This window comes from Notechis scutatus, chromosome 1 (assembly GCF_049901735.1).
Source record: "Notechis scutatus isolate UNSWTSFEM ecotype Mainland chromosome 1, rNotScu1.2, whole genome shotgun sequence".
Lineage (NCBI taxonomy): Eukaryota > Metazoa > Chordata > Lepidosauria > Squamata > Elapidae > Notechis > Notechis scutatus.
The window spans coordinates 247798157-247823114 of NC_142009.1; the positions used below are offsets into that span (position 1 = coordinate 247798157).

The 24958-nt window shown below is 39.9% G+C and overlaps 1 protein-coding gene across 8 annotated transcripts in view; it reads left to right on the top strand.

Annotated features, from left to right (window-relative positions):
* The window catches only part of TEAD1 (TEA domain transcription factor 1), a 229511-nt gene that overhangs the window by 92216 nt on the left and 112337 nt on the right, over positions 1–24958 (top strand). The gene's annotated exons all lie outside the window — the stretch shown is intronic.

The following is a 24958-nucleotide window of genomic DNA, read 5'->3' on the forward strand; positions in this document are numbered from 1 at the left end:
ACTTAGAAGAAATATGAATGCAGAATGGTTGGAGGCACTAAATGACCATGGAAATTCTCAATCATCTGGGTCATGGTTGTCCCAAAGATACTTTTTCCAAAAGGCAACTGGACTTTCTTGATTTTTCCTTTGAAAATGTTTCACTTCTCATCCAAGGAGCTTCTTGGATGAGAAGCAAAATGTTTTCAAAGAAAAAAAAACACCCAAGAAAGTCCAGTTGCCTTTTGGAAAAAGCATCTTTGGGATTGGAGGCATTAAATAAGTTTAGCCTGGAGAAGTGGGATCATGGTGCAGGTAGTCTTTGGTTAATGACAATAATTTGGACCATTGTTTAGTGATGCAGTTATGAACTGCAATTCTCCAGTTCCAGTTGTTAAGCATATCTGTCATCATTTCTTACCTCCTGCCAGTTTTCCTTTTGACTTCATTTATCTCCTCCAGAGAGCTGAAAATCTTCCCTACCAAAATCTAAGCAGGATATTCAGTTTGAGAGAGGAAAGACTTGTCCGCACCCCCAATTTTTAAATGGCATGCGAGGGGCCTTCCAGGGCCTCTCTTTCCCCCATGAGGCACCCCACCTCCTTAGCTTGGATTTCCATCTGCAGGATCACTTATATGGTTGCAACTAGGAATTCTCCTATGAGCTGCTCAGAGCATCCAGTAGTGGGAGGTGCTTCAGTCTCTGCATTCATAGGCTGAGCTTGAATTGAGGAACGCTCCTCCTCCTCCATGTGACTCCTGCACAGCATTCCCCAGTTTTTGCTCAGCCTCGTGCGAGACAGGCAGTGCTTTTCTTAACTCCTTGGCCGAATCAGGATTGCTTTGTATTGAGTTTATCATCAGGTTTGGAAATTTTCTCTCTCTCTAGCCTCTGCGCATAAGACAGTTGCGAGTCTGTGATTAAAGAGGAAGTGCTGTTGCGCCCTCGAGGGAGGCGACGGGAGGCTCAGTAGCCGCTTCGCACTACCTCCCATAGCCGAATTGACTCTTTCCTCTGCCTTATTGTTTGCTGTTTTTTCGCTCCATTGCGTTAGCGGCTTTCGTTATTCAACTTCTGAGTCGTATCGCTGATTTCCCCCCACCCTTCGAACACTGTTTTTTTCGAAGGAGAAGAGCTTATCTCTCTCCTCCTTTAGCCGACTCCGTTTCCAGAGCTTCGACTTTGCTTGGTGCAAAACCGCCGCTGAGAGGCGCGACCTCACCCACTGCTGGTGGACGCCATTTTGGGTGCCACCTCGTGGCTGCGCGCCATTTTGTCTTAAATTCTGCGCTGTGAGTGGAATTCGAACTTGAAGCAGCAGGTTACCCCCTGGATTCACGAAGCCATTTAACCTCCTTTGCTGGCTGGATTGCACTCGAGGTTACTTCCTCCTTATTGAGATTTGTTGGCTAACCCTCACAGCCCAATCCTCAGCGGCACAGCAGCAAGCACCCAGGCCTTGTGTCTGCCTGTGCAGGTAGGCTGCTGTAGGCCCAAATTTTCCTTTCTAACTGGGCCTTAGGCATATCGAAATTTGGCTGATTGGTTTGTTTAGTCTCTCATTGAATTTGAAAGCAGACAGATCCCTCTGTCCTTCGGAACAATAATACAATTACTGTACCAGCAATACCATATTATTAATCACAAGCATAATATTAATACCACCTTTCTTGACAATATAATATTTTAATTCACTAAAATATTATCACTGAGGTACAACTCATTTTGCAAATATATGTATACATATATATACCTATAAATTTATATCAAAAAAGGGGGGGAGGTGAAATACCTTATCAGGGCAACCGTTCTTGCCTCAGATCGGACCCTGGGCGTGCCAACTGCCTCACCTTGATTCTTTGTCCTATTACTACATTAGATAAATTATTAATATGGCAGATGGTACCACCTCTAAACGCCCTTCTTTGAAGGCATAAGCCAAGACTCATCATTTGCGCAAGCAGGCTAAAGAGACCTCCAAAGCTTCCCAGAGGGATGCCTTAAGGCGCCACAAGGCCCTGGAGAAGGAAATTGATAAGCGCACCAAAGAAACCCTCACGGTGCCTCAGGCTGTACCATCCTCCAGTCCCTCTACCTCTGCTCACCCCCCCTCCTCTAGATCTTTCCCTCTCATCCAGACGCAGCTTGCCCTCACAAGGACAACAGGCTCAGGTTCTTGGAACACTGGCTAGAAGGGCTCCAGAAGCCACCTTCACCCCAACAGCAGTTGGCCTCCGTCAAGAGGATTCTCTCATTGAGGAGGTTCCAGAAAGAGTAAGAGCCTGGATGGAGCTGGCTATTCGCCAAGGGATCGCAGCCGGACTCCAGCAAGCAACCAGGCCTAGTCATTATCCGGTGGTTTCTGACCAGGAATCTCACTCATTAAGATCCTTGCCCAGGTTGGACCAACATCAAATCCAGGTATACTTGCAGGGGGAGACCCCCCTTCAAGAGCGGGAGGAGGAGGAGGAGGGGGGGGGAATTGGACCAGATCATGGAACCAGACGAGTTCGAATTGGGGTCTATGCAGTACAGTGAACCCCTATCGGAGGCGGATCCTTTAGAAGGAAAATGTCCGAGGACGAGGGGCTTATCCCTGATCAGCCTGCCTTCGTGGGATTATTCAAGCCACACCTATTCAAATCCTTGTTATTCAAGGCCAAGAACATTTCAGGCCTAAGTAAGCAGTCACCATCCGACACCCCCGCTCCCTTAACGGAGGGTCCAGAGGACTTAATCTTTAAACAGCCCATTGTGGAGGCTGAGGTTATCCCAGCCCCACCTATTTTTTCTGATCTGGTGCAGAAAAAGCTGGCTTCTGCAGTGATGCCCCTAGCCCCGTCTGGTCACGATAAGAAATTTTTTAATTTGGATCCAGAATTTTCAAAATTACTGAGTACCCCTGAGGTAGACGAGCCCATAGTGGGCCTAGCATCCTCCTCGACTCCGAGTGATGCGCTAGAGGCCGTAAAGCCAGAGGAAAAGCGGGCCGAGCTAGCCATGCGCAGGGCACATCAATTGGATGCATGGGCCATCAGATCGGCTACGGCCGCATCCTTTTTCACAAGGTCATCCATTCGATGGCTCTGTCAGCTCAAGCAACACGTCCCTACATCCAACATCAGGGCACACCAGGACATTGCCAAGCTCACTGCTGCAGCCGAGTTCTCTGCTGATGCCACATATCACGCAGTTAAATTCTCTGCGAGAGCTATCGCATCACACGTCACAGCCCGCCGTCTACTCTGGCTGAGACACTGGCAAGCAGTGTCTTTATTAAGAATAAAGCCAAACTGGCTTCCTCTCCCATTGTGGGAAATAAATTGTTTGGCCCTTCCCTGAACCCCTTACTGATGGAGTCCTGCAGTAAGAAAAAATTTCTCCCCTCCCTTGCATGAAGATCAGAATTCAGACCTTACCAGTCCTTTCGGAGAGGTTCCTTTCGGCCCTTCTATCAGGCTCCATTCTCCCCCAGGTATCAGAGGCCCCCATCCTTCAGGTCAGGACAACCCCAGGATAGAGCCGATTCGGGAGACAGGAGTAGAAGGGGCAGTCAATACAAAAGGCCCTTTCGGGGAGCAGGAAGCAGACCCTTCCGACGACCAAAATAGGTCAAGGGACACTCTTCCCATTGGCGGACGTCTTAAATTTTTCGCGAGCCAATGGGACTCCTCTACCTCTGACTCTTGGGTCAAGGACACCATTAGATTCGGTCTTGCTCTTGAGTTTCAATCCACTCCCCCAGATTTCTTTATGTCATGTCCCTCTTCCAGAGACCCGACTAAGCGTAATCTAATGGATTCTGCTATCCAGCATCTCTTTAACATAAGAGCCATCCAACCTGTTCCGACCGAACAGCGAGGGCGGGGTTTTTTACTCTCATTTTTTGTTGTTGTACCAAAACATTCAGGGGGGTGGAGAGCGATCTTAGATTTAAAACGACTCAACTGTTACCTGATATATTGCAAATTCAAAATGCATACCCTACAATCCATACTGCTGGGCATCAGGCAAGGGGACGTGCTCATGTCCATAGACCTGATGGAGGCATACTTACATATCGCCATTCGGCCTTCCCATTTTAAATTATATCAAATTTTAATTTCTCTAATTTGTGAAAGGTTTTCCTTCTTTTAACAGCTGAATTAAATCCATTTATATTAATTGTAATCAATTTTTTCTCTTCCATGGTTATATTTTATAGTTAGGTTTAGCAGCTCTTGTAGATCTTAGTTCACATTGTTCTTTGGCTTCCTCCTTTCCACCTACTGCACCTTCGTCTTTTTCAGTCCCCATTTGGCAGTCCTCTTGGAATTCAATTAGTGAGATCTCTTTTTCTGTCTCTTCCTCTTTCCCTCCAAAAAATTCTGTATAAAATAATTCTGCTTTCTCAATTGAGTCAATTCTATGTCTCTGTTCTTGCCAAGTGAACATTAAACCTTCTGGAATCAGTCATCTATAATTCCCCTCTTTTTTCAGTAGCATTTTAGTCAGGAATCGGTATTCTCTTCTCTTCTCATCTCTCTCACTCTTCTGGGTATTTGTTTCAAGACCACAATCTCTTTATCTTTATATTTCAAAGTTTTCTCTTTTGCCACTTGCAATATTTGCGTTTTAATGGCTTTCTTTGTAAATCTAATGTGAACTTCTCTTGGTAAGCTATTTCTCATCACATATCTTGTGAAAACTCGATAAACCTCATCTATTCCATCCATCATCTTCTCTTGAGTTATTTCCAAAGCTTCAGCCAGTATTTCTATCATTCTCTCAGCTAAGTTTTGTCCTTTTTCTTCCTCTACGTTTTGGAATCTAAGATAGAAGGGGCATTGGTACTTACCTGATACGCCCGTTCTCTTTGAGCTGTGAAGAGCATCCAGTAGTGGGAGGTGCTTCAGTCTCTGCATCCATAGGCTGAGCTTTAATTGAGGAAAGCTCCTCCTCCTCCACGTGACTCCTCCATGCGTTCCCCAGTTTTTGCGAAGACGAGAGAAATAAGTGCTCTCATCCTCATGACCTAAAAAATTCATTGGCCAAAACAGGACCCCACCAGACGGAAAAGGGTGGGGCTGGATGCTCTTCACAGCTCAAAGAGAACAGGCATATCAGGTAAGTACCAACGCCCCTTCTCCTATGAGCTGTTCAGAGCATCCAGTAGTGGGACATACCAAAGCTTGGCCTGTCCTACGGGAGAGACTCCATCTGGTCTGGAATCTCCTCCTGGTCCCTGTGGACCCGTTGCAGAACTCTTCTGCCGAAGGAGGCCTCCGCAGAGGCAAACGCATCAATTTTATAATGTCTAATGAAGGGCGATGGGGAAGCCCAAGTCGCAGCCTGGCAGATTTCAGTTATTGGTGCCTGTGTGGCCCAAGCTGCAGAAGTTGCTGCGCTCCTAGTTGAATGAGCTGTTATGCCCCTAGGCACCTGCAGAGATTGAGACTGATATGATTTAGCTATTGCAGCCCGTATCCAACGGCCTATCGTAGATGTGACCCTGGGTATTGGGCTGAAAGGACACAAATAAGGCCTCCGATTTCCTGAAGGTCTCTGTACGCTTGATATAAATTCGCAGTGCGTGCCTTACATCAAGCTTATGACCCTGGAAACCAGTGCCAGTGGAGGGAATGCATACAGGAGCCCGGGGGCCATCGGCAGCGGAGCGAGTTGTAATTCTCCGCCCCTTGGGATGGGTACCTGGAAAAGAATCTCGGGAGCTGAGTGTTGAGAGGGGAAGCAAATAGGTCCACCACCGGTTGACCAAATGTCCGTGCTGCTTCTTGAAACAGGGATGGATGGAGGCGCCACTCTGACTGATCTATGGTGGCCCTGCTTAGCCAGTCTGCCTGTGTATTTGACAGGCCCGAAATGTGTTCTGCTTTGATGGAAAGTAGGTTGTTCTCCGCCCAGCGACACAGGCGCTCCACTTCCCTCATTAGCTGTTTCGATTGTGTGCCCCCCTGTTTGTTTATGTGAGCTTTGGCTGTCATATTGTCTGTCAGAATCAGTATGTGCTGACCGCGTACCTGGGAGAAGAAGTTGCGAAGGGCCAGGTGTACTGCGCAAAGTTCCAGCCAGTTTATGCTGCATGACTGTTCTATTGTGGACCATCTGCCTTGGGTTGTGAGCGACTGGATGTGAGCTCCCCACCCAAACAGGCTGGCACCCAAACAGGCTGGCATGGTGAGCCTTTGTTGTTCCTTGAAGAGACAGCCTCTGTTGATGACCAGTTTGGACCACCAGAGGAGAGACATGAGGACCTTGGGTGGTACCCTGACTTTGTGTTTGGAGTTGCTTCGGCCGGATCTCTGGTACGGTAGCAGGAACCACTGGAGGGATCTAGTGTGAAGGCGGACCCAAGGGATAATAGAAATACATGATATCATTTTGCCCAACAATTTTGATAGATCCAATAAGGACACCCTCTTAAGCAACCTGATCTCCTTAACTGATTTTTGAATGCTATTTAGTCTATCTGGTGACAGATAAACCTTGCCTTCCACTGTATCTATAATGGCCCCTAAATGAATTATTCAAGTCGATGGTGTTAATTGACTCTTCTTCCAATTTATTAAGAATCCATGCTCTTGTAGGGATTTTAATGTGGTCTGAGTGTCTATAACTGCTTGATGGGCGGAAGGAAATAAAATCAAGATGTCGTCCAGATAACACTGGAGGCGAACGGGGATGTTCCTGAGATGGGCAGCTAGTGCTGCGAGGACCTTGGTGAAGGTCCTGGGGGCAGAGGCTAATCCAAATGGAAGGGCCACATATTCAAAATGGTGATTATTGTAGCAGAATCTCAGAAACTTATAATGGGAAGGCTGAATAGCGATATGCAGGTACACCTCTGTCAAGTCTATGGACGTGAGCACGCCCCCCTGTCTGGTGCCCAGTAATATTGATTGGAGGGTATGCATTTTAAATTTGCGATATACCAGGAAACGGTTGAGACGTTTCAAATCTAAGATCGCTCTCCACCCCACCCCACCCCGAATGTTTTGGTACAATGAAAAGATGTGAATAAAAACCTTGCCCTCGTTGCTTGATAGCTACTGGTTGGATGGCTCTTATGTCTAGAAGTTGTTGGATAGCGGAATCCATGAGATTACGCTTAATCGGATCTCTGGAAGGAGGGCATGACATGAAGAAATCTGGGGGAGTGGATTGAAACTCCAGAGCAAGGCCAAATCTAACCGTGTCTCTGACCCAAGAATCAGAGGTAGAGGAGTCCCATTGGTCCGCGAATAATTTAAGGCGTCCGCCAATGGGAAATGGGTCCCTTGAGTTATCTTGGTCGTCGGAAGGGCCTGTTTCCTGCTCCCCGAAAAGCCCTTTTGTGTTGACCGCCCCTTCTACTCCTGTCCACTGAGTCGGACCTATCATGTTGTTGTCCTGATCTGAATGATGGGGGTCTCTGGTATCTGGGAGAGAAGGGTCCCTGATAAAAAGGTCGAAAGGATCCCCTCTGAAAGGACTGGGGATTTCTGGGATCTGATCTTCGAGCAAGGGAGGGAAGAAATTTCTTCTTGCTGCGGGTTTCAATTAGCAATGGATCTAGGGAAGGGCCAAACAGTTTGTCTCCCACTATGGGGGAGGAAGCCATCTTGGATTTATGTTTAAAGTCTGCTTGCCAGTGCCTTAGCCATAGCAAGCGATGCGCTGTGACATGAGATGTGATGGCCCTCGCTGAAAACTTGACTGTGTGGTATGTGGCATCAGCAGAGAATTCAGCAGCAGCAGTGAGTTTGGCGATGTCTTGGTGCGCCCTAATGTTGGAAGTAGGGACGTGTTGCTTCAAAAGGCGAAGCCATCTAAGAGATGACCACGTGAAGAAGGAGGCGGCCGTAGCTGATCTGATAGCCCATGTGTCAGATTGATGCGCTCTGCGCAGGGCTAGCTCGGCCCGTTTTTCCTCCGGCTTTAAAACCTCCAGCACGTCACTGGGAATAGAGGAGGACGCTAAACCCACTATAGGTTCGTCTACCTCGGGGGTACTGAGTAATTTAGAAAAATCGGGGTCCAGGTTGAAATATTTCCTATCGTAGCCAGTTGGGGATGAGTACACCGCTGCAGAGGCCCACTGCTTCTGCATTCCTCAATTAAAGCTCAGCCTATGGATGCAGAGACTGAAGCACTACTGGATGCTCTGAACAGCTCATAGGAGAATTCTGATCTATCCATCTCCCATCTCAACATACCACTTTTATCTTGTTCAACCACCATTAATCTGTTATCAATATCTCCAATCTTCTTGTCTCTTTGTTTATCTTCTTCTTCAATTTTTTGGAATCTCTCATCATACTTCAACATCATTTGTTGGATGTTCTCCACTTTTTCATCGGTTTTCCCTGTTCTTTGTTCAATGTTCTCTGTTCTTTGTTCAATGTTCTCTGTTCTTTGTTCAATGTTCTCTATTTCAATATTCTCTGATCTTGCTTGAATATTTTGAATTCCTTGCATAATCATCTGCAGAGTCACTATTTCTTGTTCTTTTTCTTGCTTTAACATTGTCTGTATTGAACGTTATCAGCCGGATGGTGGAGAGGAAGAAGTAGAAGTTGAAGAACCAGGAGCTGTAAATTTCCTACTCATTTTAAGCAATTCAAAATCTCCAGGTTCTTCTAAACCTTAATCCAATTGTGAAGTAACCAATTATAGTTCAAATAAAAAATAGTAGAAAAAAGAAGCCCAATAATAATGATTTAAAAAAAGAAAAAAAAGGGGAGGACAAAATTTCTTCAGGTTCTTGTATACCTTAATCCAATCAATAGTTAGATGAAGAAAAAGGCTTAAGAAGAAAAAAGAAAAAAAAAAGGAAAAGGAAAAATTCTTCAGGTTCTTCAACACCTTAATCCAATTGAAAGGTCTCAAATAGAAAAGAGTGCATGAGAATAAACCAGAAAGGTAGATGAAAAAACAAAAATACCAGGAAAGGGGGAAAAAAAAGGCTTTTAAGGCTTTCCCTTTAAAATAAAAAGCAAACGTAGAGATTGCACTTCCAAAGAAAAAAAGAAAAACAAAGACAAGCTCCAGCAAAGACCAAAACCCATATAGTTATTACAAGAAAAAAAGATAAAAGGAAATACAGTAAAACTGGTGAGGAGGGATAGCACAACTTAGAAAAAGTAAAAAGGGCACACTGCACTTTGTTTAATTATCCAAGGCTCTTGTTATAGCTCTCTTCTCCAAAAACTTATCACCTTTTCCCCTCTAGGTTTCAACACCAGACTCCAGCTGTTGATAGAAACCCAGAAGAGCACCTGCAATAATACTCTCCCATGCTCTTCTCTCTATCTTATCAAATAGCAATGTCCTTGAAAAAGAGTCTCAGTTCTTTCTTTCTCAGCTTTGTCTGGTCACAGGGAAATAGAATATTTTCAAGCCTCTAGTTGGCAGTGTTACAAAGTTTCTTTGCTCTCACTTTCCCCCTCCTTTTCCAAGCAAGATATAATAAGAATTAATAAAAAAAGGAAAAGATATTTTTTTAAAAAAAGAAATAACTAAAGGGAACCTCTAGCCTAAAATATTACAAAATCCAAAAAGGAGAAAAAAAAATAGATGTAAACGTAAAAACCAGTCCAGTTTCAAAATACAGGATCGTGTATAGAAAATCCAGCAATGAGAAAAAAAACACGTTACTTTGACATTCCTGTTTAAAATTGCCACTTAATTACTTCTGTCAAAACTTTTACAGATTCTTTCTTTTCCTTAGGGTGTCCTTTCAGATCTTAGAATAAAAAAAAGTTCTCACCAAACCGGCACACTCTCTCTTTCTATTCTCTTCCGTTTCGGAGCTGTCCCAACTTCAGCAGCTTTAATGGCTGCCTCTTTGCTGCTGGCAAGGAGAGCTTCTCCTGGATCTACCAGGGACTTTGTGGTATCCCTGGGATCGACAGGATGCACTCTTCACTTTCACCGTCTCTTCGGGACGGTTTAGATCTGATAGGACCGTCCAGGAGCAAAGATATCGGCAGCGATCTCAGACCTCCAAGATCTCATGCCGTATCGTCGTGACGCCAGCTCCGCCCTCCGTGATTAACTTCTTAAGGATAAGAGGAAGTGACAGAACTTTCAGTTTCCTGGTTGCTATTCTGGTACCTTATACCACTATACCAAACTTCCTCTCAATAGGTCTACTTCTGCCCTAGGAAGGGGGGAAAATACATGGAAAAGTCCCATGTACAACTTTTTTTCTCTCATGCTAGATACACAGATGGAAGTGTGTCAGAGGCAGATTTTGGTAGGTTGCAGTAATACCATGCTATATTTGAAGGATTGGCTAAGGATCTATTTTCCCATCCTTCATGAGTTGATACTCTGGCACTTTTCTTGGTCTGTTCATAATTAGCCAGTTGTAAAGTATTCTGCTCATTTGTGGTGTCAGAGGGTGGATCTATCATGAGGTCAAAATACTATGACAGGTTGAGAACTGTGGTCCAACTTTATTGTGTCATAAAACTGATTTACATATTGTAATATATGCATAGGATTTTTGATTGGAGAAATGTGATTCAGATTTCAGCATAGGAGTGAAAAGATAAATGCATTATGATCTCCTAAAACTGCTCATGTAGATAACGTAAGGAAGCAATTTGTAGATTCTAGCAGTAATTTCCCTCAGATTTGTCTGTGGTTAATTCCAAATGAAATTAGAGATTGCTGACAGAGTATGCTTCCCTCACCTGCCCAAACTCATCTGGTGCTGGTATCTGAGGTTTTTCATATTTTCTTTAAAAGGTGTGGCTTAGACCTCTAGTTCTGAGACAAAATAGTAAATAATGCATTTTTTTTCATATTGTTATCCTTTGGAGCTGTATATGCATAAAAACTGATCTTTAAATACTAGCAATTCACATGTAATGAATAAATACAATTCACTATTTAAGAAAAGAAGAATACTTGTAAATGGAACAATTAATAGAACCTTTATGAAGATTGTTAGATGTTGAAATTTTCCATTCACATATTTTGAAAAATATTTATTAAATGTTTTGTTTGAATGTAACTATTTAACTTTTCTTTGATATTATCTACAAAAGCTGGCAGTTTTTAAAATATATTATACTTGTATAGTGAAGATGAAAGATATTGGCTAGTCTGCATTTGTGTTTAAATCAAACTGTTGGCCCACCTTTCTTGATAATTAATTTCTTCTTGGGATGTAATTATAAAGTTACCTTTTGCCAAAATACTTGCCTGTTCAAGTTTTTGCTTTGGTATAGGTTATATCTGACTACGTTTGTAAGATGTTTTTGATGTTGTCTAAGTGCAGTTGTCCCTTATCTTTAGAAAAAAGCTAATCTAGTTTTAAAGTGCAGAAAAGTAAAATGTTTGCATATTTTTGTCTTATTGTTTATTTGATCTGAAATTTGTACGTGTTGAGAAATTATGAGTTAGGGATGCACTGAGATTCATATCAAAACCATGTAAATATGCAGAATGCAGAGAGATTCAGCAGGAATCAAAAAGAAGCATGGGTAAAACAGTTGTACGTGTTCCGAACATAAATGTTAATGATAATTATTGTTTTGTCGAGAGAAAAGAAAGTAGCTGCGTTACGAATATATGCTTCTGCTCACTTTGTGGAACTGGGAGTATGCTCTGAGAAATATAAAAGATGAATGCCGTGGCTCTGAGGAGCTTAAGTGTGTGTACTAAAACTAGACGTGATTGATACAAGAATGTATGAATGTGGAAAGAATTTTGAATATAAAAGTAACCAGTAAAGTACAACAAAAGGATTTTGTGATGGTTTGCTCATATAGAGAGACTGAAGATCATATTGCAAAGCAAATATAGTTCTGTTAGAACTGGGGAACAAAAGCTGACACAATTACATGGATATAAAGTTAGGTGTAATATCTTTGTGAAAATTTGAATGTGTACTCGTTATTTATGGATAATTGTTTATAGATTCAATATAAGAAAATAATGAATATCACAAGTTTGGATACCTTTTTGGCCAATGCTTTGTCATCCTTGGGCAGAAGTAATAGCTTCCAAATGTTTCTTGTAGTCAGCCTAGCATCTATCTATTCTTGCCTCTTGGCATTCTTTTCTCACTCTTCCTCGCAGAATCCTTCAAGGTCAGAAAGATGCTTAGGCCTCCTGAATATACTATATTTTTGAAATCTCCCCACAGAGTTTCAGTAATATTCAAGTCTAGAGACTGGAGGTTATTACAAAACTTTTTATCTTTCTTTCCTGTAAAGTATTCATGGGTGATTTGAAGATATGTTTCGGATCATTGTCTTGCTAAAATACCCAACCTATTTTCTGCTTCAGTTTCTTCACTGATGGTGCATGCATGTGAGCATGTAGGCCCTTTGCTGCATGGGTGCATAGATCATCTCTCTAAGGTAGACAGACGAGGAAGACAAAACGATGCATGCTAACACTACTTTTATTAAGGTTATAGAAACAAAATCTTGCATTTCCTCCCTGTTCCTTTATTTTTATGAGAACTAGGGAAGGTCTTGTCTGAGTTGCTTTCTCAATTTTTACTTAAACCTAATGATTGCAAACAAAAGTTTCAATGAGTTGCTTTCACAGGTTGCAATTCTTGCCTGGACTCAGATTTCTTCTATCTAACCATTGCCTTGGTTGCAGCTTTTCTTCCTGATCCTCAAGGTTGCTCTTCCCATTCCATAATATGTTCTTAGTATGGACAATTTATGATGGCATGCCTGGAAGGGGACGCAGCTTTTAGATGGGAAATTCTTAAATGCAATGTGAATTTTTGTACCCGATTGTGGCTTATTGCCTACATGCCATTCTCAAAAAACAAAGTAGGAAAAAACATGGAGAAAATGGCTGCTATAAAATTTTCCAACTCCTTTATCAATAGTAACCATAGGGAGAACCAATGTAAAGCAATGTGTAGGAGTTATATACATATAGTTTTCAGTTAATGAACCAATCACTCATTCAATGACTGTTCAAAGGTATGAAGGTGCTAAATGAGTGGTAATTGCAATAGGTCCTTGGAGTTCTGACTGTCCTAACACCCCCATGGTCACATGATCACCATTTGCAACTTTTCCTGCCAGCTTGTCATAAACAAAGTCAATGGAGAAGCTAGCAAGGAAGGTCACAAGTCATTTTTGCTCCTGCTGCTTTTTCTCTGAGAAGCCCACCCAATTCCACCTTGCATTCCATAGAGCATGCCTACCCACTCAGCCATGCTTGTGTGGCACCACAGTGGTCACCATTGCACCCTTACACATTTGGCAGCAGCCATCCTTCACCTAATCACACTGATGCGGCATTTAACCAGCCTAACAGCCTGCTTGAGAGCTGCTCAGGACCTGTGACTTCCTCATTGACTGCTTGTTGGGAGGTGGCAGGGGGTCACAAGGAGGTCCTCAGATAATGCCCTGCCATTCTCATGGTATGACAGCCCCAGGGATTGCCAGAATATATTACATTCGCTCTCTCTCTCTCTCCCCCACAGATATAGATAGAGAGATAAAACACAGATAGAGAGATAGAAGCACATGATGGGCTGCATACCACTCCTTTCCAATCCAGAAGTTCAGGAGATATTCTTATAATGGAGCAGTCACCAATTTTGCAAGTTGCTGCCTAGCTCCTCTTTCCATAGAGATACATTGGGACAATTTTTCAGTAGCTCCCCCCTCCCACAATAGCCTTCTGATTGACCCAACCTGTTTTGAACTCCCATCTTTATTTTGCTGGCTTCTCTTCCACCCCAAATGCAACACCGTTTTGTCCAGGTTTTAGAACATTATCAACTTGACAGATAGATAGAACAAGTCAGAAGCCTCCCTTTCACACAATTTCTTTCCAACATTCCATTGGATTAGGAGAAAAAAAAACAATTTAGGGAAAACATGCAGAAAGTGATTTGTAGAGTTCTTTCCACTCCTTAATAATATCTCCAATCTGGGTCACCTGACTAGGAGCGATTGGGGTTTGTGAATGGAGCAATTGGCAGTATTCCAAGCCATTGCCCATGCTTCTGCCATGGGGATTCATCGGAGACCTTTGCTCAAGATACATCATGTCATTTTTGAACTTTTTCTTCTGCTAGTTTATCCCAGCTGGTCAAATTCAGTCTTCTTTGTTCAGTTTTAAGAGATTTTGCATTACACTGAGGAAACATCATTTTAACTTTATTCATATGCAGAATTCTCCCTACGATGTTTTATACCTGTCCTCTTTTGGACCATATGTTTAAAGGAACTTTCTAATGCATTATTGAATATATGGGGGTTTCCCTGCTGGGTTTAACTTAAAGGTGTTTCCTCTCTATTACTGCTGTTCTAACAATGTAAGTCATAAAGTTTGCACACTACAAAGGACAAATATATCTGAATGTAGAAGTACTATTGAGAGAGCTGAAATACCAGATGTGAGATATTGAGTTGCATCCAACTGTTACTGTGATCATTGCACAAAGATATAATCTTACAATTTCTGTTTCACAGCAACATACACAAAATATACTCCAGTGATGAGGCCTCTCTCATTATAGTTGGTGGATCAGTTACAATATGCAAATTGCCAGAACATTTTTTTAAAAACCCGTGGTTAAGGATGGGATTTTGTATATATATCTTAATATGTTATGTATACAATCTTTCTATTGGCTACATTTGACACAATTTCTTTCCTGTGTCTTATTCCCACCACAACTCTGTGAGGTTGGGCGGCAGATAGATTTATCCGTGGCTACCATTCACATTACTAGCTACCTAAAGATTTGAACCCAACATATTATCTATTATATTCTTCTTGGAACTGCATTTCTCAAACCTTTTGCAGTATGAACCACTTCATAAACATTTGGAACCACTTCATAAACATCTTCCTCTTTTTCAGAAAATAAGATCTTGATTGCACTTGTGTTAACGTTTGCCACTTAGTTTTCTCCATTTTTGAAGATCTTTTGAAAATAAATTGTGAACCCCAAAATTTAACTTAAAACAAAGTATTTATTTATCATTTGAATTCATTTTTAAAAAAAACCTTTACCTTAGTAACAACTCTTAGCACAAACATTATTCTCCAGAATATTTTTCAGTAAAAATCTCTGAGCACTAAAGAAATTTGGGATGACAGGAACTCTGAAATCCATTTCTGGAGAGTCGTTGTCCAATTTTTATTCACACTTTTCTTTGGGGATCATTTATACAAAATAACAGGTCCACTTAGAACAGACAAGTGGACTTACAGTTGATAATAGCCCTCAAGACTGCTGTTACTTTCCTGAACTTATACTCATACTGCCACTCACAATAATCACTGTATCTTTGATGAGTCCATTTTCAACCACAGATTCATTTTTACAACCAGTTGAGTGGTGATGAGAAGTGGGGGGGGCTGGGGGAAAAAAAGAAGAAACTCTGGTGGACTCGTTTGCTAGACTTTCAGAGACACAGTTTAGAATCTTTGCCTTAGAGAATAGTAGCTGTAATCATCTGTTGTCCAAAAACTTGAATAAAAGCTTGATTGCTTTTTTAAATATTTGATAAATGTTTATCTAGCTCAAGGGTGTCAAACTCAAGACCTGGGGCCCAGATCCAGCCCACAGGGTGCTTAGATCTGGCCAGTGGTCCTGCCTTGAAAATAGTGAAGGACCAGCCCGCAGTGCCTCTGTCAATGAAAACAGAGCTCAGGAGAGCCATACGTGGGCCTCCCAGGCTCTGTTTTCGGCTGCAATGGCCTCCTGCAGCCCTCTGCCAGTGAAAACGGAGCTTGGAAGGGCCGTGTGCAGCCTTCCTGGGCTCTGTTTTCACTGGCAGAGGGCTGCAGGAGGCAGTTGCAGCCAAAAATGGAACCTCAATGAGTGACGTCAAGCTGGCCATGCCCACCCTGGCCATGCCCCCCCCCCCAAGGTCAAACACAACTTTGATGTGGTCCTCAATGAAATCGAGTTTGACACCCCTGATCTAGCTGATTGTGGCAGCATTCTTTTTATTACACTATTTTTATGCTGTTTACATAATTTTATCTAGTTTTTCACAACATGCATTTTTCTGGTGAAATAGCATTATGAATATTATTATTCTAGATAATGTAAGTTATCTATTCAATTATTTTCATATGAATTAAGCTTAATATGTGCATGTCTAGGACTCACAATTTCACGTGCTTCTGTTACTGCCTTTCTCTGCACGTAGATTGAAGGATTTTTTTCAGCAGTCTGTTGGATCTTCCATGTAGATATATAGGTTTAGTCATACATAGCAGTCAGCCAGATTTTACCTTAGTTCATGTTGCATGGACCTGGCCATTGTGTTTTATCAACAATGAATGATAATTTACTAACAGAAGAGAAGTAGAACTTAGCATGTCGTATGGTTGATTCATCCATCTTTTGCTGGCCATGCATCATTGGCCATTCTGTGGATACTGGCAGATATCCAAAAAATGTGAAGAGCACCAGATGGTTGACTCCTGCCATAGAGGTTTTAAGGGAATCTCTTTGTTCATTTTAGCCACTTCAGCACTGCCTCTAATAACAGTAAATGGGCTGCATCGGAGTTTATTGTTTGAAAGTTGTGAAAGAATATAAATGAAGGTAATACTGTTCTTGGCTTAGCTGGAAACTATCCAACATTTTAAAGTCTGAAACACTTAAAACATGTGCTAGAAAGCTGTTGTATTTAAGATTAAAATAATTCAGGCATCATTTCTTTTCCTCACTGAGATGATTTCTCTGATTAAACTTGCTATTTTGTTACAGCAAGTATGAAGGTTCAAAATTTGAACCTTCAAATATTACAGTTATGTGACTCTAGAAGAGAAGAAAACCAAGATCAAGATTTTGGGAACGTGTCCCCAGGAATATTTATCAACCCATAGTTGGCATTTACACAAATATATAAGTGATCTGGGCATGGGGAAGGTGAGAAAATTCCTGAATACTATTCATAGAATTTTTCTTGCAGTGCGAACAAGATATAGTACGGGTAGCTGTTGACTTATGATCACAGTTGAGCCCAAAATTGATATTGCTAAGTGAGACATTTGTTAAGTGAGTTTTGCCCCATTTAAGACCTTTCTTGTGTTGTTAAGTGAATCACTGCAGTTGTTAAGTTAGTAACATGGTTGTTCAGTGAATCTGGCTTCCCCATTGACTTTGCTTGTCAGAAGGTCTCAAAAGATGATCCCAGGACACCACAACCATCATAAATATGAAGCAGTTGCCAATCATTCGAATTTTGATCATGTGACCATGATGCTGCAAAGGTTATAAGGGTGAAAAACAGGCATAAGTCACTTTTTCCAATACCGTTGAAACTTTGAACAGTCACTAAATGAACTGTTGTAAGTCGAGGAGTACTTATACATCTAAAATAGTTTTGGAACAGGATACTCAGAATACTCAGTTCAGAGGCATCATTTCCAATCCAGCTCTCTGTAGTTTGTTTGAGCTGGGAAGAACAAGAAGGTTCTTGTCATGCCCTTGGTAGAGTTGGACTCTGAGGGAGAGGAGGAACAGCGACGGAGTGGAGGTGTGGCTCCGGAGGTTGTGGAGGAGCTGGGGAAGGGCAAAGGCCGGCTGATTAGTCAGAGGAAGAACCACGCCCATCACCTGTGCATCCTAGGACATGCAGGGAGGAACGGAGAAGGCAACAACTTGGCCCAGATGCACCAAAATTGGAACAGCCCCTATCAAGCAGTCATTCCTTTGCCTTGTCGCCATCTAATTCACTGCATGTTGTTTTATCAGCATTTCAGTGGTTGCCAGGGATATGTCTATGGGCACAAATCATCTATGTTCTTTCTCCACTTGCATTGGAGTTTGATTCCATTCATTTTTTATTTTTTTATTTTTGGTCTGAATCAGGCTGTTTTGAAAAAGTGGAGAGGAGTGAACTTTTTGACAGCTTCCCAGTGGAATAGGTAGAACAATTTCATATTTTTTTAAAGTTTTGAAATTTCTTATAGGTAAGACAGCTTATTGAACATTTTTCATCAATACCTGATTGACAAATATTTATGGATTTTTTTAAATACTAGAAATACGCCATCCACTATAAGTTTTTTTAATTGTAGAAATAGATGGATCAAAAATATTGGAAGCATTTGGTCCTGGATTCAATGCACACAGCTTGCCTGAGTTCTTATATATCCCATGTATTGAACTTCTATGATCTAGAAAGAGCTCAGCATGAAAACACTATTTATTAAGAAAAATTAGATGAGTCTTGCCTTCTAATTAGCTGCTAAGAGCCACTGACTTTCTGCTCCAAAACCTGAATCCTCAGTTCAAAAACATTTACGTTTTCATTTATGTGTCTTAGTGTGATGAATAAACAGTTGTTCATTAAAAAAAACCATGTAAAGCAAGACCCCAATGTTAAAAAATAGTACTGTATGTATGTGAAATTAATTTTCCCAGGATGCACAAAAGGCCATACATTTGTCTACTCTGTAGGAAAATTATATAAAAAGTACAAAACTTGTACCAGTGAGATAATTTGTCTTTTACATTAGTCTCTTGAGTTGTGTTGTATGTTGCTTTTAAAAAAAGTCAAGCTATACAATTCAGGTTTTTTAATACACATCCTGTTTATATGCAAAGAAAACCTGTAACTCCACATCATCGTGTGCAAAAAAAAATAATCAGTGGAGTTTGGAAATGTTTTCTGGTGTCCAGCAACCAACACATCCTTGGTCCCAAGTCCTATCTCTCCAAGATTTGCAACATCTTAGCAGTTACCTAAGTTTTTGAAAATGGCTCTGAATAGAAAAGATTGTCTTGGTACTGATTCCTTTAACCATAGGTTTGTGCCATCAGGCAAGAGTAAGCAAAATGTTACCTTCCATAATCCCTTGCCATTGAGTATGCTGGCTGAAGTTTAAGGGAGTGGTAATTTAAAACACTCAGAAAAAAAATACCACATTGCCTATCCCTGCCTTAAAGGCTTGGATTAACAGTGTGGTTGAAAAATAAATTCATGAGTGAACTTTAAGTGATTTCTAATCCAGACTGTTTCACTGTGAATATCCTACCAAGTTCTTGTGAAAGAAGGATTGTGCAAAGAAAATGGAATGCTCTTTTCAATAAAAAGTTGTGTTTACATGAATTGGACCAAGAAAGAGGTCTGCCTTAATGTAGTCACTTTCCCCTCATGCCTCTAACACAGTATATTCATCAAGAGAACCTAGCTGCTGGTTGTTGTAGATATTCTGCAAAAGGCAGAAAAAGTTAAATTTATTGTTTTCTGCCTGCACCTATCATAATGGTAGAAGGACATTGAAGCACTTTAAGAAGAATGAGTATGGTGGAAGGTGCATTGGATTATCAATGTATTGTCTACTGATTGGGCAGCTGTCTCTAAAGTCCTAGCTTCCCTGAGAACACACACTAAAGATGGTCAGATGGCATGGCTGAGTGAATTGAAAATTTTGCATATTCAATCTGTGGACGAGTGTTTCAGCACTTTGGCTTCCCAAAAATACTAATTTTGAAACCAGTGATTTTTATATGGTTTCTTGCTGGGACAAACTGAGGTCAGTCTTGTTCAAATTTCAGGTGTGTCTTCAAGCTCAAAGTAGAGCTTTCCTCTGCATTTCCCAGAACCATATTTTATCCAACTGTATGGAAGTTTCACTTGAATTATCTGCTAATATGAAAGGTTTCAGTTAGAAAACTAGGGCTGGTGGGAAAACCACCGGAGGGCAGGCAAATGTTATCTTGGATTGATCTTGCCACCCTCACTATTTATGCATCTCTGCAGGATTGAACTGAGATCTCAGCTATTTCTGACTTTTATCTTCAGCAATCAAGGCCCATTGAGTTACTTCTCTAGGTTTCAAATCTTTCTTTGTGCATTTACTCCATTGTTTCTTAATATATTTTACAAAGCCTTCATGGCTACTCTATCAAGAGCTAGTCATCTGTGTATTTCTTAACTACTTGTTCCTTTATTTGTTGATGGTTGATCCTAAAAGGAAGAAGCTACTCACCACTTTGATATTCCCAGAAATAATCATGTAAAAATATTTTTAAAAATACTAGGAAATAAAATGCTGCCTGAAATTGGATGTAAGACAGAAAGGGGGAGGGTCAGTCCAATCTGCTCACACATTTAGTGAATATTCAAGGAGTGGTGGTGATAGTGTTGTTTATCTTCTTCAGGACCAATGTTTCACTGGTTGTGGCGCTTAAAATTATGCTTTCCTGTACTTTCTAATTTACAGGCGCACATGCATGCATACACACACACACACAGAGTATTAGGCTTTATCAAATTCTACAAAACACCAAAACTCTTTTCTATGTTTGCTTACATCATTCCTGTAAATATTTTCCTGTAAATATCAGGATAGTGAGGGTTCATATCTTATTTCATTGCATATGTGTGAGGTAAAGAAAACTATGAAAAGGAGATATGACTAGGTCGTTAACCTAAGTTTCATGGTTTAGTAGGGATCTGAATCTACTCTTTTTGTGTGTAAATGCAATAATCTGTCCGTTAGTTTTATAGTTTCATGAGTCAATCCGCAGAATATAGATGGATTTCCTGTGTTTAGGTCCGTCCTCCATAAGAAACCTCCATAAGAAATACCCAAAATGTAACAATAAACTTGCTGTTTGTAGGGAGCAAATTTGTTTCAAAATGACATGTTTCTCTGGAATTGGGTATTTTAAATTACTGTCTAGCTGCGCATCTGTAGATGTAGAGGTAGCATTTTTAGTTTTAACATAAAAACAAGGAGTTGCTTAAGTAAACCTTAATGGTTATCTTGAGTTTTCTTGACTCATTGCATTTTTGTTCAGTGTTTATGATATTTTGATTAGTAATTGCTCCTGATGAGCCAAATCTGATTAAACTCCAAGGAAGTGCTCATGTATTACTTAAAGTATTTTTTAAGAGAAGCAGAGATTCAGGTATTTCAAATATGGAAAATGTGCAGTTTGCTTAAGATGTACAGTAACGACATTGCTCACTCTAAGATACAGAGTCCTGTCTGCCCTTAAAACCCTTTGTTCTCTTGGCTGAATGCGGTTAATTAGCAACTGTCTCCATAGCAACTGCCTCATAGTCCAAAAACATTGCCTAGTTTTTGCAGTTTAGCTTATCACACTGTTTACCTGAAGGGCTTTTCACCGCGCTGGGTCTCATTTGAGTTGGCCGCATGCCTGTCCACAGAAGTGAATTGTCAAGGCAGAGGAGGAAAAAAAAAACACAACTCCATGGCAGCAAGATGCTGTATGGGGAACTTAAAAAAAGTTTCACAGAAACAAAAATTGGAGTTTTATTGTACGTTACATTAAGCCTTAAATTATTGGGGTCACTTACATTGTGTTGCATTTTAGTCATCTCTTCCTGCGTGCTGACTATAGTCTGACCTATTGAAAGTTCCCTTGTTTTTAAGGACATGGAACAATTAGCAATCTTACAGCCCTGCTTTTCTTCAATTAGAACACCATTCACCGAACAATAATAACATTCCCACACAACATAACCAACTTTAAAAAAACCCTTATTTGAAGGACCTTACCATTTCAAAAGCTCTTTTCTTGAATGCCAAGGAAGGTTAATTGTCAGCTATTCTTTTCAAAATTGCATTCTTCATAAGCTTTTGTTTTAGAAGGTTGTACCTGAAACATACTGTATGTAGTAGTATATTTTTAATTAATTCACTGGCATCTACCACTTTTCCTTCTTTTTCCACAAGTATACAGCTGTGAAAGTCTGACTCACAGATGAACACAATACAGAAGCCTGATGATGGCAGATGAGATTCTGCCGAAACGTTGCTACAACTTTAAAAGCACAACTATAATGACAATACCCGAACAAAGCTGAATACCATATATATATATAATATATAATATATAATATATAAAATATATATATATATATATATATATATATATATATATATATATATATATATATATATATATATATATATATATATATATATATATTTGTGTGTGTGTGTGTGTGTTTGAACTAATGAATTATGTTCTTTCCTATTGGGATGAATAGTGGATCTGTATTTTACTTCTGTCTTGAAATATTTCCTTTTAAAAAACCTAATACCTTCTTTTGTGTGAGGCTTGTATAACTCATGCTTACATACCTATATGACTTCCTTTTTTTTTTAAGATACTGTCTGTGTGTTAGACTCAGAGGATGAAATTTGTTTTGTTCTTTCCTTATCATTATACAGTTACTGAATTGACATTTTGGCACTGTGCTAATTAAAGTTCAAACTACTTTTGTCACTTTCTTGTTATGTGACCCTGGTCCAATCACATAAGAGTTGTTTGAATTGGCTTCTGCAGCTAGGCAGGTTGCGAAAGTTCTCTGTTCTAAAGAACAATAGAAATGTATTGCTCTGAGGCAATGTTTGTTTATTTAGAGTATTGATGTTGGACTAGAATTTCATTTTCTCCACCTGGTAAAGCAGACTTGGCAAGTATCCTAGTCTTCCTAATTTAGAGCAAGGTTGATGCCTTTGGATAGGCTATAATTACTAAATAGGGCTGTAGTTTACTTCCCTAGGTTTTTTTGTTAATCTGAATATCAATATATAGGTAATCCTTGACTTACAGTAGTTTGTTTAGTGACCATTCAAAGTTACTACAGCACTGAAAATGGCACTGACCTTTTTTCACACTTAAAACCATTGTGGCATTCTTCCATGGTAACATGATCAAAATACAGATGCTTGGCAGCTGATTCATATTTATGACCTGGGCTCATGTGATCACCTTTTGCAACGTTTTGACAAGCAAAGTCAAATGAGAGGAAGCCAGATTCACCTAACAACAAGAAAGGTCATAAAGCAGGGCAAAATTCTCTTAACATAAATTTTGGGTTCAATAGTGGTTGTAAGTCAAGGACTACCTGTAAAGTGTTTGTATATTGGCTAATCAGGGCAGACTAAGGATTTTGTCATCATGCTAGATGAGAGGCTGTTCTAAAGTTAAGCTATGTGAGGCAGAGAAAGACTTCAGTCTATGAAGGTAGTATGCTTCACTGTCAAGGTATAAATTATACATGAAGCATCTTCTCAGGTGTTTCCATTACCTGAAAATTGTCTTCTCCATCCATATAGAATCCTGTAAGCAAAAGCTTCTCTGAAGACTTGTACTACCCTGCCCAGCACTTTGTGTGGCTTCATATTCTATTTTTTAAGTGGTTCAGAAAGAGGAGGAGTACCGGGGTATGTGTGTGGATTTTTTAAAGATTTCAGATATTTACCTTGACCAGATAATTCCCTATGGAGGTTTGCAACTTCTTTGTAAGGATTGCAATCTACTTACTGTATATGGTCTTCCTTCAGAGGCAGATTGATAGGAAGAACGTTGATGCGGGGGGGGGGGGGAAACATTACTGAATTCAAACACAAGAATCATTTTTAGTCTATTTTGTGGCAGTGAGACTAGCTAAGAAAGCTCTCTTGTGCTCTACATTAATACAAATAACCAGCCTGTTCCCTTTTCTTTTATGAACCCATTTAAAAGATAGAGATTCTTCCTGATTCATCTTAAACTAAATTTGTTAGGGGCAACTAAGAAAAAAACAACAGTTTTATTAACTGGAACTTGTCTTTTAATATTAAATTGAAGTGTTGACCGTGTTGCTTAGTAATCAAAAAAAGCACACAGCTTATTCTTAGAAACATTTCAGAGACTCTCAGTACTAAATTTTCATTGCCTCACAGTTGTGCTGATGCATACAAGTGCATTTTGCATATATACAAAAACAAAACTTTGATCTGATTTTCTCTATAAACAGTTTCTGAAGTTGTATTTTTATGTAGTTTTGGAGAGATGAGATGTTTTTCTCTTGGATCTGGGGGAAACTTAACAACAATGATTATTTTAAAAGACTAAAATAAATTTAATATTCTCATGTTATGGAGTCCTGTGGCCACCTGCAGTTCATAAATATATGGATTTTCCTATTTGCTTAAAAATATTTCAAGTTATTATTAATATTTTTATTGAATAGAAAATGAAGAAAGCATTTGACAGTGCAGAAACACATTTTAATATATTCTGCCCTATGAAGCCATTTTGTACTTGTTATACTATCCTGTACTCTGGCTTCTTTGAATAACAATTATTGTTTTAAAATATTACAAATAGTTTTTGTGTAATGAATACATATTAAGTCAGAGAAGAAAACAAGGAAATTAGTAGACTTTGGGCAAATGGATGACAGTCTTGTACAAAATTATAATAAAGAACTATCCTAGAATTTGCTGGTTTTATAAATAAAATACCAAACAAAAGAAGAATATATTTATTGCACAGACACAAACCATAAATAAAATTTAAATTTGTCTTAAATTAATTCATCAAGTATCAGTTTAAAGTTAAATAACATTGTGAAATTCTAGCATTAAACATATATTTTATGTATCATATTGTTGCCATCCTTATATAGCCAAATTCACTACATGGTTTCTGAAATACTGCTAGAATGCATCTATGTGCCTTGTGTCTAGAACTGATGAAAGTGTGAATCCAACAATCTTTAAGATATTGCCACATCTCCCTGTTGTATTTTTTAATGTTAAAATTAATACACAAAAAAAATCAAAAAGCTTCTAAATGTTGTCAGTTTTCTAGTGCAACATAAGAAATATTTAAAAATGAACTTAATCCATAGTGTTATTAAATATGGTTGTTTGGAGTCGGATGGAATCAAATCAAATCAATAAATAAATTGCCTGCAGGTCTAAAAAATAGTTATCCAGTGTATCACCCACAACATTTCAATGTTGCCATCTGCATCAACAGAACAACCAGGCCCCTAGCATTTAGAAAAATCCGGCACCTGGATCTCACATCAGGTTTTCTTGCATTACACAACTTTGGCAAAACTTAAGTAGGGAATGGGTTTATTTACAAGGAGAACACAGGTCTTCTCATATCAAAGTACTGAACTATGAAATGCGACAAGTCTGTCTGAATATGGGAAACATAAACAGTCCCTAATATTTTCCAGTTTGCTACATTTTCCATACTTTCCTGGC